At 46.4% G+C, this 16643-nt stretch overlaps 1 protein-coding gene across 1 annotated transcript in view; it reads right to left on the minus strand.

Moving 5' to 3' along the window:
- Window positions 1-16643, minus strand: part of MED1 (mediator complex subunit 1) — a 509499-nt gene that overhangs the window by 379732 nt on the left and 113124 nt on the right. The gene's annotated exons all lie outside the window — the stretch shown is intronic.

Below are 16643 nucleotides of genomic sequence, written 5' to 3' on the forward strand. Positions count from 1 at the left end.
TTTTCCTTAAGCCAAGATTATCTCTTCCTCTGGGTTGTATCATCCCTTTTATGCCGACGACACACAACTATTTCTATCCTTTTCTTCTTTTACACCCGATATATACACTAACCTCTCTGGCTGTCTTTCCATGATCAAAACTTGGATGTCGGACCACTTTCTTGTCCTTAAATCCATCTAAGACTGAAGTCCTCTTTTTCCCTGTTAATACTATTCCTCTCCCTGTCTCTCCTCCCTTTGTCCTCTTTTTCCCCTTTGCATCTGCCATTCTCTCTGACTGCCCGCAACCATGGCTTTCATCTTGATACTAATCTTTCCTTTGCTTATCATATCTCGATCACATCTCGTTCTTGTCTCGTTCATCTTTTTTACATTCGGAAAGTTAGACCTCTTCTCACCTTCAGTGCCACGAAGCTTCTAATCTCTTCCTTAATCTTCTCTCGATTATTCTAATGTTCTGCACTTCTCTTTGGTCTTCCTGTGTGACTCACCAATCCTGTGAATGGACAAAGTGAGGAGACAGGATTCGCAATCTTGAGCTTCCGGATTGATTGTACAGTCCAGGTTTTGTTAAAACCTGAGCCTCCTCTCTTGAGGGAAAATCTTATTTCGATGATATGCCCATTTGCTGATTGAGACAAGGCAGACAAAGGGGCTGATCACCTAAAAGAGTGGGGAGAGCACAGTGCCACGAAAATAGCTGGAAAGGAAAGATCCACAGGTCAATAATATTGAAAGCACCAAAGACTGACTCACAATAAGTAGTGAGAAATAACCACCTGTGCCAACTGTTCCCCTCCCTCCTGGAGAAGATAGTATTTGAGTAGCCGATGTGGCCTTATCCCTACAAGAGTAAGAAGGAAAGGTTGCTATGCTTCCTCTAGGGGGACAGCACACTTACAGTATGATCGTAGGTAAAGCGGGTATTCCATACCGTTGCAGGAAGAGAGTGTGAGTGTGATGAAGAGCGGTATGAAGACCAGCGACAGGAAAAAATAATAAAACGGTATGTTAGTTCAGGAGAACTTCACCCGGGGGCATGAGGGGCACACTAGGATCGGTAAGGTGCACTGGGTGCAGAGTATCTTGTAGTGGACAGAGGTCGAGAGCAGCAGTTCCAGAATCCAGAGGTAAGGCAGAAGCAATCCATGTAGGCGCAGGAAGAGGTCAGTAAACAGCAGTTCAAATGGATCCGAAGCGTGAGACAGAGGCAGTCCTTGTAAGTAAGAGTAGAGTCGGTACATGGGAGTTCAGGAGATTCAAGCCGCTAAACAGAGACAGTCTGTGTTAACAAAGGCAGGATTCGGTACACAGGAATTCAGGAGCCAAGAGATAATGCAGAGACAGTCTGTGTTAACAGAGCAGTGTTTGGTACACAGAATATCCAACTACAGGTAAAAGTACATGGAAGAGAAGACGGAACTTCGAAGATGACCGGGGAGCTAACTTCAAACAGAAGCAGTGTTCGGTGGGTTAATGATGCTTATGAGTCCTATGTTGAGAACGAGGCTCTGGGCTTCCATTGGAGGTCTGGATCACATGATTCAAGCGGAGCGGAGGAAGAGTATTTTGGCAACAGGCGGCTGCTGTAGCCTGTTTCCACGGCAACCTCCAATGCCAGAAGAACGGGGCAGAGAAGCGGGGTACCTCTCGCCGAACAGCTGGAAAAAGGTCTCATTTAGCAGCCCTGATGGGCGTGTGCCTCCTAGATTTCGTAATACGGGCATGGGATGTTGGGACCATCCGGTCTCTCGTCTAGCTCCTCTTAAATCTATCTTCAATTCCTCTATCCATCTTCTGCATTCCCTACCTATTTTCGACTATTTCTCCTTCTCTGCCCTCTCTTCGAAGGCTACCTTTCCACTCTAAACTTAAATTCAATTTTCTGTGCATAGTAATTAAATCTCATTATGGACTTGCCCCTTTCTACCTTACCTCTCTTGTTTCCTTCTATGTCCTGTCACATACTCTTTGTTTCCAAACCCAATTTCTTTTAAGCTGTGCCTCGCCCCCCAATGTGCTTCCTCTCGTTTCCGTTCTCTTTCTCTACTGGCACCTCCTTACTGGAAAGTTCCCCCTCTCTCTCTGCAGTCCATTCATTCTTTCTCCATCTTCCGTGCTGCCCTAAAAACGTTCTTACTTCAACCTTAACTGTATTTCGAGTCCTGTTCCAAGTTATATTGTTTTATTGTATCCACTTGATCTTTTTATTGTAAACTGGTCCTGTATAGCAATGATATTTTGTGGAAACAAAACCTTATACTGGGAGTGCGCACGGCTGATATATATTGAATCTGATGTGCAAAGTAATTAGAGAAAGGCTGCAGCCGCGTGGTAAGTTAGGTGATCTTCCACTATCACCTATGATATATACATGAACTAAGAGGTACTGACCTCACAGACTGCGCTCAACTAAACTTCTTCAAGACCTTATTTCACCGTACTGATGATTAGTATTGGTTTTATTAAAAAAAATAAAAAAGGAATCTTAAGGCAACACAGAATAGATATATTCCTTTTTGATAATCAAACATTTGAAGGTTTTAGTACCACATAAAAATCAATCATGAAACAAGAGCGTAGTTCTGATCACATCCGTATACAGCAGTATTAAATTCATACTTCATGTAATTTGTAAATAGGAGTCATTATTACTAACAATGACACGCCAACACGTGTTTCAACCTAACAAGGTCGTCCTCAGGGCGTAAAAAAAAGGCATGCGACCTACAATTGCACTTTGAATTGTGTATGTGTTACTTTTTAATACCTCCTGTATCGGAAGAAGGAAACGAAAGGAAAAAACACAAGAGAGGGGAGAGAAAACAAAAAGGATAAAATCAAATAGGTATGGTCTTTAAAATCAATGAACTTGATCTGTATATATACACATCATATAAAGGCATACTGGCTTAGCCAGATTAAACTACGTAATGGCGTACACTGTAGATAATACCATGGCAACTCTTACTACTACAGATTAATAGAAATCTTAAGGATTGCGTTATTCTCATCTACTGAGGTTGGTAAATTATTCACTCAGAGTATAACAACATTTGGTTATGTTCAAGGGTAAAAGAAACAATGACCTCTAGTTTGATCATTTTGACGATATCGTGTTGATGGGGTTTAGGACGTAATATTGGGATAAAGTGCTTCTGCACCCACTGGATTTTTTCTTGCCTTTTGGTCTTGGGTGATAAAAGTACTGTCGCTAGTTAGCTGCAATGAGGTAAGCACATCGTATTTTTAGAACGTGGATATGTGATTGCTACAGAATGTTTAATGTCTCTCATAAGTGAGCATAATATATACAAATGCCTAAAGTAATCTATTACTGCTCTTCAAGTGTCTTATGATTTGGTTTACCTGTGACACGTTAACCGATCTATTAAAATGAAGCAGAAGCCATTAGTATGCAGCGAGTTGTGCGAGTTTCCTCATGTAATTTTTGCCGTATTCTAAACGATAGAAAATAGAGAGAAAAGTGGGATGAATCCCAGAACTCCAGGTATCCACATTATACTTGGCCTGCGCTGTGTGTTAGTTTTGTTGAAAGATTTGGAAAAAAAACTGCAATCAAAACTGTGCAAAGCTTGAGCTTACCGGCATGAGCCTAGAAGTGAAACGCACATTGGCGAATGCCGTCGGGCACCGAGAAAAGCATCGGCTGAGTGAGGCGGTTACTATGTCAACCGTGGTTGACTTCTGGTTATGTGATACATCACATGTCCCCGGTTGCTAGGTAACCAAATAGTGTTTCCAGAAATAGCGAATGGACGAAAATAAAGTCAAATTGGTGCCTCGCAGTGGTTATACAAGGTATATTCAAGATCTATAATTAGTGTAACTCGTAATAAATTGTGTCTTCAATATGGTTTGGGGGCGTGCTACTTATTTCGTCGCGCGACTCCTAGGTCCTGGTGGCCTAGGGGATTATGAGGTGTTTACTGATAATGTGCGTTTGGGAAGTGGTTTCGCCACACACAATATATACATTATGATGTATATGTTTTGAAATATTTGAAAAACCTGTATTTTTGGCAGGTATAATAAATGGCGACTAGGTCTAACTGAAAGTTAATCAGCATATCCTTGCCCAAATAACCAAAGGTATTGTCTCTGAGTGCGGAGCACTGGTATATTGTACTGATCCAAGGCATTGAATAGTATATTAGTAAGGCACTGGTATCAACATATCAGCATATTTGGCATATATAATAAATGGTGACTTGGTCTAACTGGTCGTTTATCGGCATGCCCTTGCCCAAATAAACAAAAGTGTTGTCTCTGAGTGAGGAGCACTGATATATTAAACTGATCTAAGACATTAAGTAGTATGATTACTAAGGCACTATCATATGCCCAGTTGTAGCCCCAGAAGAGCCACGTTACAAGTGTTACCTTCAATTGGCCCTCGGCGGCTCCTCCGGGTGTCCTCTTTCTTCCTTCTCCTTGTGTTTTTCGGCTCTCTGCACACTTTTCTGAAGCTCTGCGAGCAGCGCTTGCCTTCTGAGAATATCAGTGTGGGTTGTCCTTGGCTCTGCTCTTCACTCGCAAACGCTACCGGTGGCCTGCAGCAATTGGGAGTCTTCCGTGCCTCACAGCTTTGACTGTGAGCACCAGGCAGAGGAGACTCTGGCAGCCTTGACCCTCTCAGGGCACGCTCGGGCTCTGGCATTGCATTCTCTCCTTGGACTCCGGCTACCTGGCCGCAGGACTCTCCACAGCAGCCACCCTCTGGGCAGGAATTCTCCCCTCTCAGGTCTGTCTCTCCCAGCCCGGCTTCTCTCTGCTGGTTTCCCCTTCCTTGCTGGTGGCTCCACCTTTTATGCACCTGTGACCTGTTAACAGGTTGCCGGTGCGAGCCCCTGCGTTTAATTGCCTGACCACCATTACTTATGTTCTCTGGACATGCCTGACCCACGCAATAGTTTCCAGGGCTCTTCCTCGTCTCAGTACCAGAGTGGTGTGACTGAGGGGAAAAAGGAGGAAATTAATGGCAACAACCTATGAAGGTAGGGGAGGGGAGGGTTTATTATCACAAGGGAAAGGGAGATACCATGGACCCCACACCCCAAGGACCCTCTACCCATGTGATGCTCTCTCACATCTCCACCCCCAGGGTCAGGATCCAAAACCGATGGACATTCCCAGGCCACCTGAGAAGAGGATCCAAGGGGAGTAGGTGTGAAGATGCCCTCAGGTTTCTCACAATATTCTTCCCTGAACGTTCTGAGACCACTCTCCCGTTACTATGCAGATCAGAATGGGCAGGGGGGTTCACAATCGGACACTGCGGATGTTCAAACCTGAGGCACTGCAGGACATGATGTTCAGGTCAGATATAGAACACGCTATCCGGGCCTATTTCACCCATAATCATCTGGATACCGTGTCACATGGCACGATACGGCAAGCGTTTAAGGCATATATTAGAGGAATGGCCATCTCAAAAGAGTTTGGGGTTTTCAAGACCATCCAGTGCGATCTGCAGGTTTGCAAACTCCAACTCCACGCCGGACCCACAGGTTATGGTTACTTACCTGTAACTATTGTTCACCAGCATGGGTCTGGCATGGATTCACATGCTCATGAATATTCCCCATCATCAGGCCAGGAATCCTCAGTAAAAGAAGAAACCGTTTCGCTTTCACTTACAAACTGTAGTTCTCCTCTAAACCAATCACTGAGCTCAGGGTCATACTGCACCCAGCCAATGACTGACCTTCTCCCTAAGCCCCACCTCTGGCAGCCATCTTCAGATTTGGCAAGTACGTAAAGTGGCAGTATGAACAAGGACTGCAGAGGGGCCGGCGGGAGGGATTGCATGTGAATCCATGCCAGACCCATGCTGGTGAACAATAGTTACAGGTAAGTATTTTGTTCCTTCTCCAGCATGGGGTCTGGCATGGATTCACATGCTAATGAATGAAGAATACATAGCGGTACAACATTACACAACCACGGGAGGTAGCAAGGCTCAACAGAAGCAATTACTCTTACCTCTGGAACAGGCTCACCTTCACGTGAACAGGTTGTGTAGCACTTCTTGGACAACGATGGACTCCTCTCTGGAATCCCTGTCAACGCAGTAGAATCTTGTGAAGGTGTGCGTGGACCTCCACGTAGCAGCCCTGAATATGTCCAGCAAGGCAAACCAGACAGGAATGCCATCATCACACCGATCGCTCTGGTGGAATGGGCTCTCGGATGGCCGGGCAACTGTCGGTTTGCCAACCGATGAGCGTGTGCGATACAGCCAGAGAGCCACCTGGAGATGGAAGACATGGACAAGGCCTTTCCCTGGTTCCCAGGACCAAAGTTCACAAATAGTTGAGACATCTTCCGGAAACTCTTTGTGCGTTCCCCATAGAACTTTAGAGCACGAGCCACATCCAGCGAGTGCAAAGTCCTTTCAGATGGCGATGAAGGTCTCAGAAAGAACACAGGCAACACCAAAGGCTCATTGAGGTGGAATTCCGACAGAACCTTTGGCATGAAGGAGGGGTGCGTCCGCAGTACCACCCTTGTGTCGGGCAAATTGCGATAAGGCTGTTTGCAGGATAGAGCGGGGATCTAACCCACACTCTCCTGGCAGAGGTGATGCCACGAGGAAAGCAGTTTTCCAGGCGAGGAACGAGAGGGGCCTCAATGCATAGGCTCGAAGGGGGCCCCCATGAGCCTAGTCAGTACCATGTTGAGTTCCCACACCGGGGCAGGTGCCTTCAGCATGGCGGGAACGATCGAAACAGTCCTTTGAGGAACTCCTTGACGAGACGGTGGGTCCAAAGAGAAGACCGTCCTGGAGACCTGGTGTAGCGGGAGATAGCCGCCAGATGCACCTTGATCGAGGCGTGAGCAAGCCCCGCCTTGGCCAAGGACAACAAGTACAGAAGAATCTGTGGGCCGGGACCCTCAGAGGGTTGATCATCTTCGACCGGCACCATGTAGCAAAACGCTAACCCCTTGTGCCCGTAGCACTTCGCCCTGGCCTTGGTAAGGACCTCCCTGCAGTCTGCTGGCAACACGTACCCTCCAAACTCTAAGCCTGCAGGAGCCAAGCCTTCAGGTTCAGAGATCCTGGGTTGTGATGCAGGATTGCGCCTCCTTCTCTGGTGAGCAGATCCGCTACCACTGGCAGCTTGACTGGAGGTGACGTTGACATGCTGAGAAGGTCCAGGTATTAAATCTGCCTCGGCGACACTAGTGCAACGAGTATCATCCTGCATCGGCACCATTTGAGTCGATTGATGACTCGCAGCAGGAGGCGCAAAAGAGGGAACACATACAGGAAGAGGCCTTCCCACAAGAAGGAAAACGCGTCCCCATGCTGCTCGGCTGGTGGAACCTGCTAGCAAATTTCTGGCATTTGTAATTTGTCGCCGTTGCAAACAGATCAATCTGGGGTCTGCCCCATTTTAGGAAGAGGCTGGCCCCACTTGATCCTGTCGAAGCTACCACTCATGGCAAGAGCGTAGCACCCTGTCTGCGATGGTGTTATTGACTCCTGGCACGTGAAAAGGAATGAGGAATATCCCTTGGGCGACGGCCCAGTGCCACAAGTCCTGCACCTCTCTGGAGAGCGCTGGGCATCTGGTGCCCCCCTGCTTCCTGATGTAGAACATTGTGGTGGTATTGTCCATGAATAGCCTCACCACTTTGCCCTTGAGGGACGGAAGGAACGTCTTGAGGGCCCAGAACACTGCCCGCAGCTCCAGGAGATTGATGTGAGGATCCAGCTCCTCCGACCTCTGGCATGGAGATGTCCTCTGTGTGCTCACCAGCCCTCCAGGGAAGTGTCCGTGGTGACCTTTTCCCAGTACGGGCGGCTCTGGAAACCTGTGCCCCCAGTGAGGTTGGAGCACACGCCCCAACCACTTATCGCTTCCTCGTCGAGAGCAATCTTGTCTGCGAAGCTTCCGGATACCTGGATCCACCGAGGGTCCAGGAATTCCTGAAGGGGCCGCATCCTGCAGAGCCGGATCAGGTAAATGCACAACATCATGCCGAGCAGCAACTTGATGATCCGCACCGTGGCGGTCTTCAGTGCCAAGAGCTGTTGCACCTTGCCCAGCATGGCCGCGATCATCTCTTCTGAGGGGGCCGCAAGGCACGAGACCGTGTTGAGCCTGGCTCCCAGGAACAGCGTGTTCTGCGATGGTATCAAGGACAGACTTCTCTGTGTGTTCGACGGCTACTTCCCTTGACTTGGCCCAGATCAGCCAGTCGTCGAGGTACAGGTACACGTGTATCCCATGTTGACGCAGATGGGCCACCACTTGTGCTAGGTACTTCGTAAACACCCTGCGCGCCGACTTCAGTCCGAAGGGGAGGGCCTCGAATTGGTACCGCCTTCCCTGTACGACAAAGCGCAGGAACTTCCGATGCTTCTTGTGAATGGGAACGTGGAAATATGCATCCTGCAGATCCAGAGATGTCAAGAAGTCTCCTTCCTCCAGTTGTCCGAACACGTACTGCAACGTGACCATCCTAAAATTCTAGGACTTGAGGTATTTGTTGAGACGCCCAGGTCTAGAATGGGCCCCCATCCGGCCCCCGGTCATTTTCTTTATCAAGAAGTATCTGTAGCCCCTGGGTCGCTTTGGAACCAGCTCGATTGCCCTTTTTCATATCATGGCACGTACTTTCTGCAGGAGCTGAGGGATGTGCTGCTCCTCCCGGGCCACCGGAGGTATCCACGGACACTTCTGCTGGAACTCCAGTGTGTCCATGAGTGAGAGCATCCAGCATCCATCGGTTGGTGGAGATCGTCTTCCACTCGCTGACAAAGCCCGCTAGCCGGCCTCCCACTAGGGTATATGGGTGGGGGCCGGACATGCTGGCTGGTTCAATCTTGCTTCGTGGCCTGCATGCCACCTTGGGAACGTCAGCCACCTCCACCGAAAGCCTTCGAACGGCCTCTGTAGGCCTCCTGGGTGATGGACCGGGAGGGATGGCGGTACGAAGAGGACCCTCCGGCGAAATCCTTTGACAACCTGCCAGACTTCCCCCCGGAGGTACGAAAGGACATGCAGTGTTGAAGAGTGCCCAAGGCACGGGCCGTCTCGGTGTCAGTCTTAATGGTCTGCAACGACTCATTGACGGCCTTGCCAAACACGATGTCTCCATCGAAGGGCATGTCCAGAACCCTCGTCTGGACTTCCTGATCAAAGTTGGTGGCTTTCATCCAGTCACGACAACGGAGGCAGACACCTTCCCCATCTGTCGGAACCCCGTGTCCGCAACTTCTAGGGCCACCGTGATAGCATGGTACGATGCCACCTCCCCCTCCTGGACTATGGAAAGTGGCTCAACACACTTGTCGTCGGGTAGGAACTCCAGCAGTGGGGCCATTTTATACCACAGCTCCCCGTTGTATCTAGCCAGAATTGCAAGGGCGTTGACGCCGCCGAGTAGATTACTTTTCTTCCCATGGCATCTAACTTCTTCACCTCGCTATCTGGAGGGATGGAGGACAAAGACAAGGGGTTAGACGACTTCTACCTTGCTGCTGCCGAGACCACTGAATCCGGGGAAGGCTATGAACGTAGGCACTTGGGTGTGGACTCAGGCACCCAGTATTTTTTCTCAAGCCGATCCCTCGGGCCAGGTCTGTGGCTGAGTTTCTCATCAAAGCCAGGCCTTCCTCCCAAACTTTGTCCAGGACAGGCACTGCCAAGATGGTATTCCTCTTGGCCTTGTGTCAGTGATATAGGAAACCTTCCTTCCTGGTCTCTCTGGTGTCAATTGGAAGAGTTCCGATGCTCTGGCTACCATGGCATGGAACGACCCCACCTCGTCTGAGGGAGAAGCCCTTGGCTGTGGAGGGCTGCCCGCCGTGGCCATATCATTGTCTGTGTCTGTCGTTGCTGTGAGGGAGAATTCTCAGAAATGTGCCAATTCCCTTCTCCCTTAGAGACCGCAGCTCTTTTGCTGGACTTTCGGACTTTATATTTTTATCTTGGAAAGAGTCTGACCTTTTTCCCACTCTCTCATGTATTTTTATGTGATTTGAACCCTGTGTTTTTTTTGGTTTTGGAGTCTGACAAACTCCATAGGCATCATCTTTTTTACATTGCGACACAAGTCCCTTGGATTTATCTAACGTTTAAATACCTTCTTTTGGATAAACTACTGTTTCCAAGAGTAGTAAAGTGAAATTGACTTCATTACCCGTTTCTCTTTGTAGACACAGCACACACTATATTACATAGAGTGCTTGAGGGGTTACTTAGCATCCCCTTTGTCTACCTTCTCATTTAACATTTTTATGTTACCCTTTCTACAATTAATGGATGGTGGCAGTGGTTTACTTTTTTCCTACCATTGTGCGTTTTTACTGCAGGCTGAATCCTCAGCTGCAGTATTGCACCCATTGGTGCCCATTTTGTCAAAATGGCCCCAGTCTTCTTTTTTCGCTATTTCTTGTTGCAAAGGTCCTTCTTGAGATTTACTCTGTGCGCCAAACCAGGTTTGGTCTCTTTTTTCATTTTGTCTTCGGCGGGATTCACTGGTGAAGCCCACCTCTGGCTCCAGCGTGTCTGGCAGGAAGCAAGGGAGGATCCTGAAACTCCATGTGCTTAGTCTCCTTGGTTACAAGAATGCACCCAAAGGTGATTGGCCGGCTGGCTGTCCTTGGAGGACAGCCACCCTGCTGTGTGACTGACAGGCTCCAAATGAATGGGAGAGAATTGCATAAAAGGTGAGGTCTTTTGCAAGGAAGGCAGAGTTGACCACTGGACAAAGGAACCAAAGAAAGAAACTGGAAGAGAAGCTTGCTGCACCTCCTGGACCGTTGGTTTGCCCGGTGAAGACTAACTCCACTGAAAACCCTTTCTCTCCTGGCTGTACTTCCATTGCAGCTGCAGGAACCGAGTGCCAGGGGACAGGAACACCAGAATCGAGTACATTGCCTTTAAGCCGTACCCGAGCTCCAGGAAGATCCTCCTGACTCCCTGGAAGCAGGACTAATCAAGCCTGAGACACCTCAACAGAGTGCTGGACCCCAGAAGCAAGGAAAGTCCACAAGGCGTCCAGGAACCACAGTGGTGCTATTTGTGAGTAGCTGAAACCACCAAGTGCTGTTGATCTGAAGTGTGCCCATTGCTGCCGCCAACCTTCAAACTGCAGTGCAGCAGTCCCCAGACGTCCTTCCTCTTGTCCCCACGACTAAGGCTTAGGAACAGCAGGATTTGGAGGACTGCAACAGGAACAGAAGCCAGCTGGAACCTTTTTCTTCAGACTCAAGGTACTGTAAACTAGGGGGTACTTACCTCTTTTGTTGTTTGTAGCTTGCTTGTCCTCAGTGGAGCGCTGCATTGGGTGCACCTGCGAAGTTGGTTGCAGCTTTGCCCTTCACAATCCTTCCAGCTTGTGGCCCGACCGTGATTTACTTTTAAAACAACACTTGTTTTAACATTGTGCAAGACTTTTGCCTATCTTCAAGAAGTGCAACAACTTTCCTAGACTTTGCTCAATTGACATTGGCTGTCCTGGCTCCCTGAAGACTCTTCTTATGCTCTGACTATGTTTTTAACTGTACCTCCAAAAATTCATACATACCTAACTTGTATAGCTGGGAAAAGGTTAATTAACATTGCAGTGGGGGATTCAAAAATGCTTACCTGTTTGAGAAACTTGTTAACCATCGTTTCCTTCCCTAACCTTTTCCTTTTAGCCATAACTTCTGTATTATCATTTAAGTGTGAAAAGTGATATATCAATGCGCACAGTGTCCTAACTATTAAAGTCACCTTAGGGCGTAGGAAGTGTCTGTGTGCCATCCCAAAAGGGTATCTACTTACTTAACTGAACTGAAGTAGTGTGTTTTTGAAGTATATTTGTGTGTTGCATATTGCTCTCTTCTAAAGAAGGCTTATTTTAAAAACGGACTGTTAAATTAATAAATCATTATTTTAATCAAGAAACCTTCACTCTACCAACTTGTCTAGTACAGTCCTATACCAAAGGTTGGGTGGTTGGGTTACCTATTGCGAAGAGGACAATGCTGGGGTAGTGTCCTACAGGGTTACTACATACAATCCTGACTAACAGTCGCTGCGTCCATCCCCGTGTCTCTGGGGGGAGGGCACGTGTGGAGGTTGATGTGGCGGCGTATGGTGCCGCTTCCTCTTTTTTGCCAGAGGTTGGTCTGGGGCCACCGGGGCCAGCGGTGTCGTTGGCATCAGTTTCTGAAACTCTGACACCACGGTGTACAGGGTCGAAAAGATGTCCAGCGATAGATCCCTCATGGCCGCCGTCGTCGTCACCTCAGTCGTCGTCCCCATCAGGATTTTCGCAATTTGTGTTTCCCCCCCGTCCTCCTGATCCAAGGAAGAAATATCCGTGCCCTGGAGGACAGTTGAGCCCCCCCTTTTTTTTGCATCCCAGGGAATCGGGTTCGGGCTCAGGGATGGCATCCTCTTCTCAGGTATCCTCTCCACCAGCTTGGCCGCTGGCTCCCATCTCGGGGGCAGGGATACCAAACAGACTCTATTAGAAGTGATGTATTGGAAAAAAATGTTATCCTTGCTAAGGAGTACCCCAATTGTAATGATCCGATTTGAGATTGGATTGACTTCACTTGCGGCGATAGTGGCATGGCAAATGCCATCAGCATATAGAAAATTCTTCTCAGCTACAACTAATCATTTATCTCTACTTCCAATTCTAAAGGACATCCTAATTTCAGGAAAAAATCTCCCCTACAAGCCTGGAAAGCCCAATGTAAAGCCACATTAGAAGCAGCCGATATCTCCATTGACTTATTAAGGAACTTCCCAGATAAAGCCAAATTGAAACTATGGCGATGGGATTGGCATACCATCTGGGAAATGTGTAATCAATATTCAGCCTTTAAATTGGGAGAATTTATACCTAAATTAATAAATGATATGCCTTTATATATGGAAAGATTCCCAGATTTGAAGCATGCTCAAGCCATACTAAGGATGAGATTCAATTTCTGGCCTACCAGAATGCAAGTCCAGAATTGAAGATCCAAAGTATAGCACTAACCGCCCATCAAGAGTCCTTACAACATCTATAAACCGAATGTGTAGCATTAGCACATCTAAGATATCATGATTTTCATAAATATTTGAGAGACTTCAGATTGATGACTTCAATGACTAAAGAAACAATGTGGGTATATATATATTTAACAGTACTAAAGTATCACTGAACATTGCCATAATTGACTTTTTATTAACTCTTAATTTAGATGACCATTGGAAAGCCTAAGCTCAGTAATATCCCTGTAAATGCGGTCTCTTACTATGCATTATTATACGCAAATGATGATCTTAATTCTTTTAGTTTAAAAAATACACTAAGTGCATTTTATTGTTTTAACATTGATTTTCGATGAATTTTATCCACATTTTAATACTTTACTGTTATTCTAGAAATGTAGCATTTTTATTCTTCAGTTAAAACAAATGTAACCTCGTCTTTTATTCAGTACACATTTTTGACTATGCCAATACTGAGAATTATGGCTCCTATTATGATATTAGTTAACTTAATCTATGACGGTACTGTATGAGGATCGTAAATTATGATCTGTAAAAAGAAATTGTGATTTCTGGCTGATAACTGTTTTATTAAAACTGAAAGTAATACATTCTAATAATTAGCATATCAAAAAAACTTACTACAACAAAAAAACAATCCGTTTAGGGGGTGCATAGAAAATAATGAAAATGTTACCACAGACCAGGTAAAGAAGACACAAAGTGTCCCCACCCATTGATAAGCGCACGGGTGTCTGTTAAGAATTGGCGCAGTAACACTGTGTGAGACTACACAACACTTATCTGTTTGGTATTAGGTAACCCACCTTATGGTATAGGTCTTTTCTACACAAGATGGTATAGTGTGACCTCAAGAGGGGTAAATGTGAGCTGTAGAGCTGTAGCAATGAAATTCGCAAATACAAGTAACCAAGTAACACTTACACTCAAGGTTTCAGTTATAAATAGTTATTTATTTAACATCAATTTTTAAATAAGCGTTCTTTAAAAAAGGCAAGATATGTAACAATGAAATATACTTTAAAATACTTTTCCATAATCAGCACAAGTTAGTGGATACTCTTTGGATATGCTTATTACACACTTCCTACACCCAGAGGTGATTTCATTCACAAGGACAGTAATGGGATTTACATATCACTAGTTATACTTTGCAGAATCGGAGGTTGCAGAAAGGAAAGGTTAAAGGAAGGGAGAAGGTTAAACAGGTTCTCAGGGCATGTGAGTGTACTTAAATCTTCCAATGAAGTCTAGAAAAGCCTTTCCCAGCAATAACAGCCAGGACAGCCATAGTCAATTGGAGCACAGTCTATGGAATTGTGGCACTTCTTAGTTAATAAAAGTATTGTACAAAGTTAGAGAGTTTTGTACAAATCACTTGTAGGTCACAAGCTGTTACACTTGTGAAAACTGGAGTTGATTAGTTGGAATCAACTCCAGCAAAATTAGCCAATGCAAGCCTTAACTGAGAAGAGCAGAGCTAAAGACACTGAGGTACGTACCCCAAGTCTAAACAGTACCTCTGGTTTGAAGAAGAGTGGTCCAGCTGGATTGTCCTGTTGCAGTGATGCAGATCCTGGGTTCCTGAGCCTCAGTCGCGGGCACAAGAGGCAGGATGTCTGGACGACTCCTGCGGCAGCAATTTGGAGGTCGTCGGCAGTTACAGGCTCTTTTCGGATCAGCTGCACTTTGCGGTTTCAGCGCACAGTAAACAGCATCACTGGGGATCTCAGAGACCGGTTGGGCTTCCTCCACTGCACTCTGGTGAGGGGACTCGAGCTCTGGTCATCCTGCTTCCGGAGGGTCCTTAGGAGACTCCTGGGTCTTCTGGCCCAGATTTCAGACGTTTCACTCGACAACGATTTCTCGACCCCTGGCACTCGGTTCCTGCAGAAGCGAAGAAGTACAGCCAGTCGACTGACTCTAGTCCCAAAACCCTCACCTTTTAAGCAGGTTTCTCCAATTCATGCACAGCCTAGGCTGTCAATCGCACAGCCTAGGCTGTCAATCACACAGCATAGGCTGTCAATCACACAGCCAGCCAGCCAATCCGGACTGGTTGCATTCAGGCATTCCTAGAGACAAAGGACAGGGGATTTTCGGGATCCTCCCTCCCATCCTGCCCTTCCAGACACACTGGAGCCAGAGGCGGGTTTCAGGACTGAAGCCAACCAAAGGCAAAACAAACAAAGGGCTCAACTTGGCCTTGATGCACAGATTGTTCCCAAGAAAGACCTCACACACAGAAAATGGGAAAAAAGAAGACCGGGAGCCATTTTGACAACATTTTCTCCCATGGCTGTTATACTGCAGCTGAGGATTCAGCCTGCAGTAGAAAAGAATAATGGTAGGAAAATGAAACCACTGCCACCAGCCATTTAAAGTAGTGAGGGTAACATATAAAATGTTACATGAGAGAGCAGGATAACACCCCAGCACTCCGCATAAGATAGAGTGTGCTGGACCTAAAAACAGAAAAGGTAGGAAAAGTTAATTTCACTTTACTATTCTTGGGAAGAGTATTTCACACAAGAAAAGTTATTTAAACCTTATGAGAAATCTAAAGGATTTCTCTGTGACCGTGACACTGCACCGAAGGTGCTCTGTGTCACCATACAAAAGGTCGATGCCTATGGAGTTTGTCAGACTCCAAAAACAGAGGAAACGCATAATCCAAATCAGGTCAAAACATATGAGAGTGTGAGTAAAAGGTCTCACTTAATCACTCCAGGGTTAAAATTGAAAAGTCCTAAAGTCCAGCAAAAGAGCTGGGGGTCTCTAAGGTTGTAGGGAATCAGCACAGAAATGATAATTCTCCCCAACACTAGGCTACCTAGTGCACCAAACACAAAAGAACCTAAGGACCCCTGGCAGCACACCACATAAAGTGGGGGTGGTTCCATAAAAAGACACAGACACTTGAAATAAACGAAGAGGTCTCCCAGCACTTGTTACTTAAAGTGGTGTACCTGTGACCCCAAAGCAAAAATGAATGCAGTAGGGGAGTGAGGTTGAAAAAGCAGACTTGCCTGAAAAGTCCATGAAAAATCCAGTAAAATCCAACTGTAGTGGTTGGGGCTCAAAGGAAGTAGTGGGAATAAGGTGTTACACATTTAATTACAAACTTAAAATAACTGCAGCATTCTCACTATTCTTTGCAGCATCAGAAAAGCAATATTAAACTAAGGCATCCTGCAGACATGTAGAGGAGTGACGGCTACTGTAAAACAATGAAGCGAAACTGCCTGAACACCAGAGCACTTTACATACACCGTTGTCTCAGTCCAATAATTTGAGCCCTTTCAAGCAATCTCAAATGTTTCATGAAAGGTGCACAAAGGTTATGTGCAAAAGACTGTCCCCATATGAAAAGATACTCCAACCTCTGCCTTCAAACTCATCAGACTCCCCAAACAAGAACAGAAATATGAGCCAACAGAACTAAAACAGACTTTTAAAGAGGTTAAATAGGTTGGCGTCAGACTTCATCTCAATCACTATCTAGACAAGACGAGAATGCCAAAGGATTCCTCAAGAAAAGAACCTTAGCGGAGGACAGGAGGGCACTGGTGATCCCAGAAGCAGGCCAAGCATGTAACCGAGGTT

Source organism: Ambystoma mexicanum, chromosome 13 (genome assembly GCF_040938575.1).
Source record: "Ambystoma mexicanum isolate Mex_15411 chromosome 13, UKY_AmexF1_1, whole genome shotgun sequence".
Lineage (NCBI taxonomy): Eukaryota > Metazoa > Chordata > Amphibia > Caudata > Ambystomatidae > Ambystoma > Ambystoma mexicanum.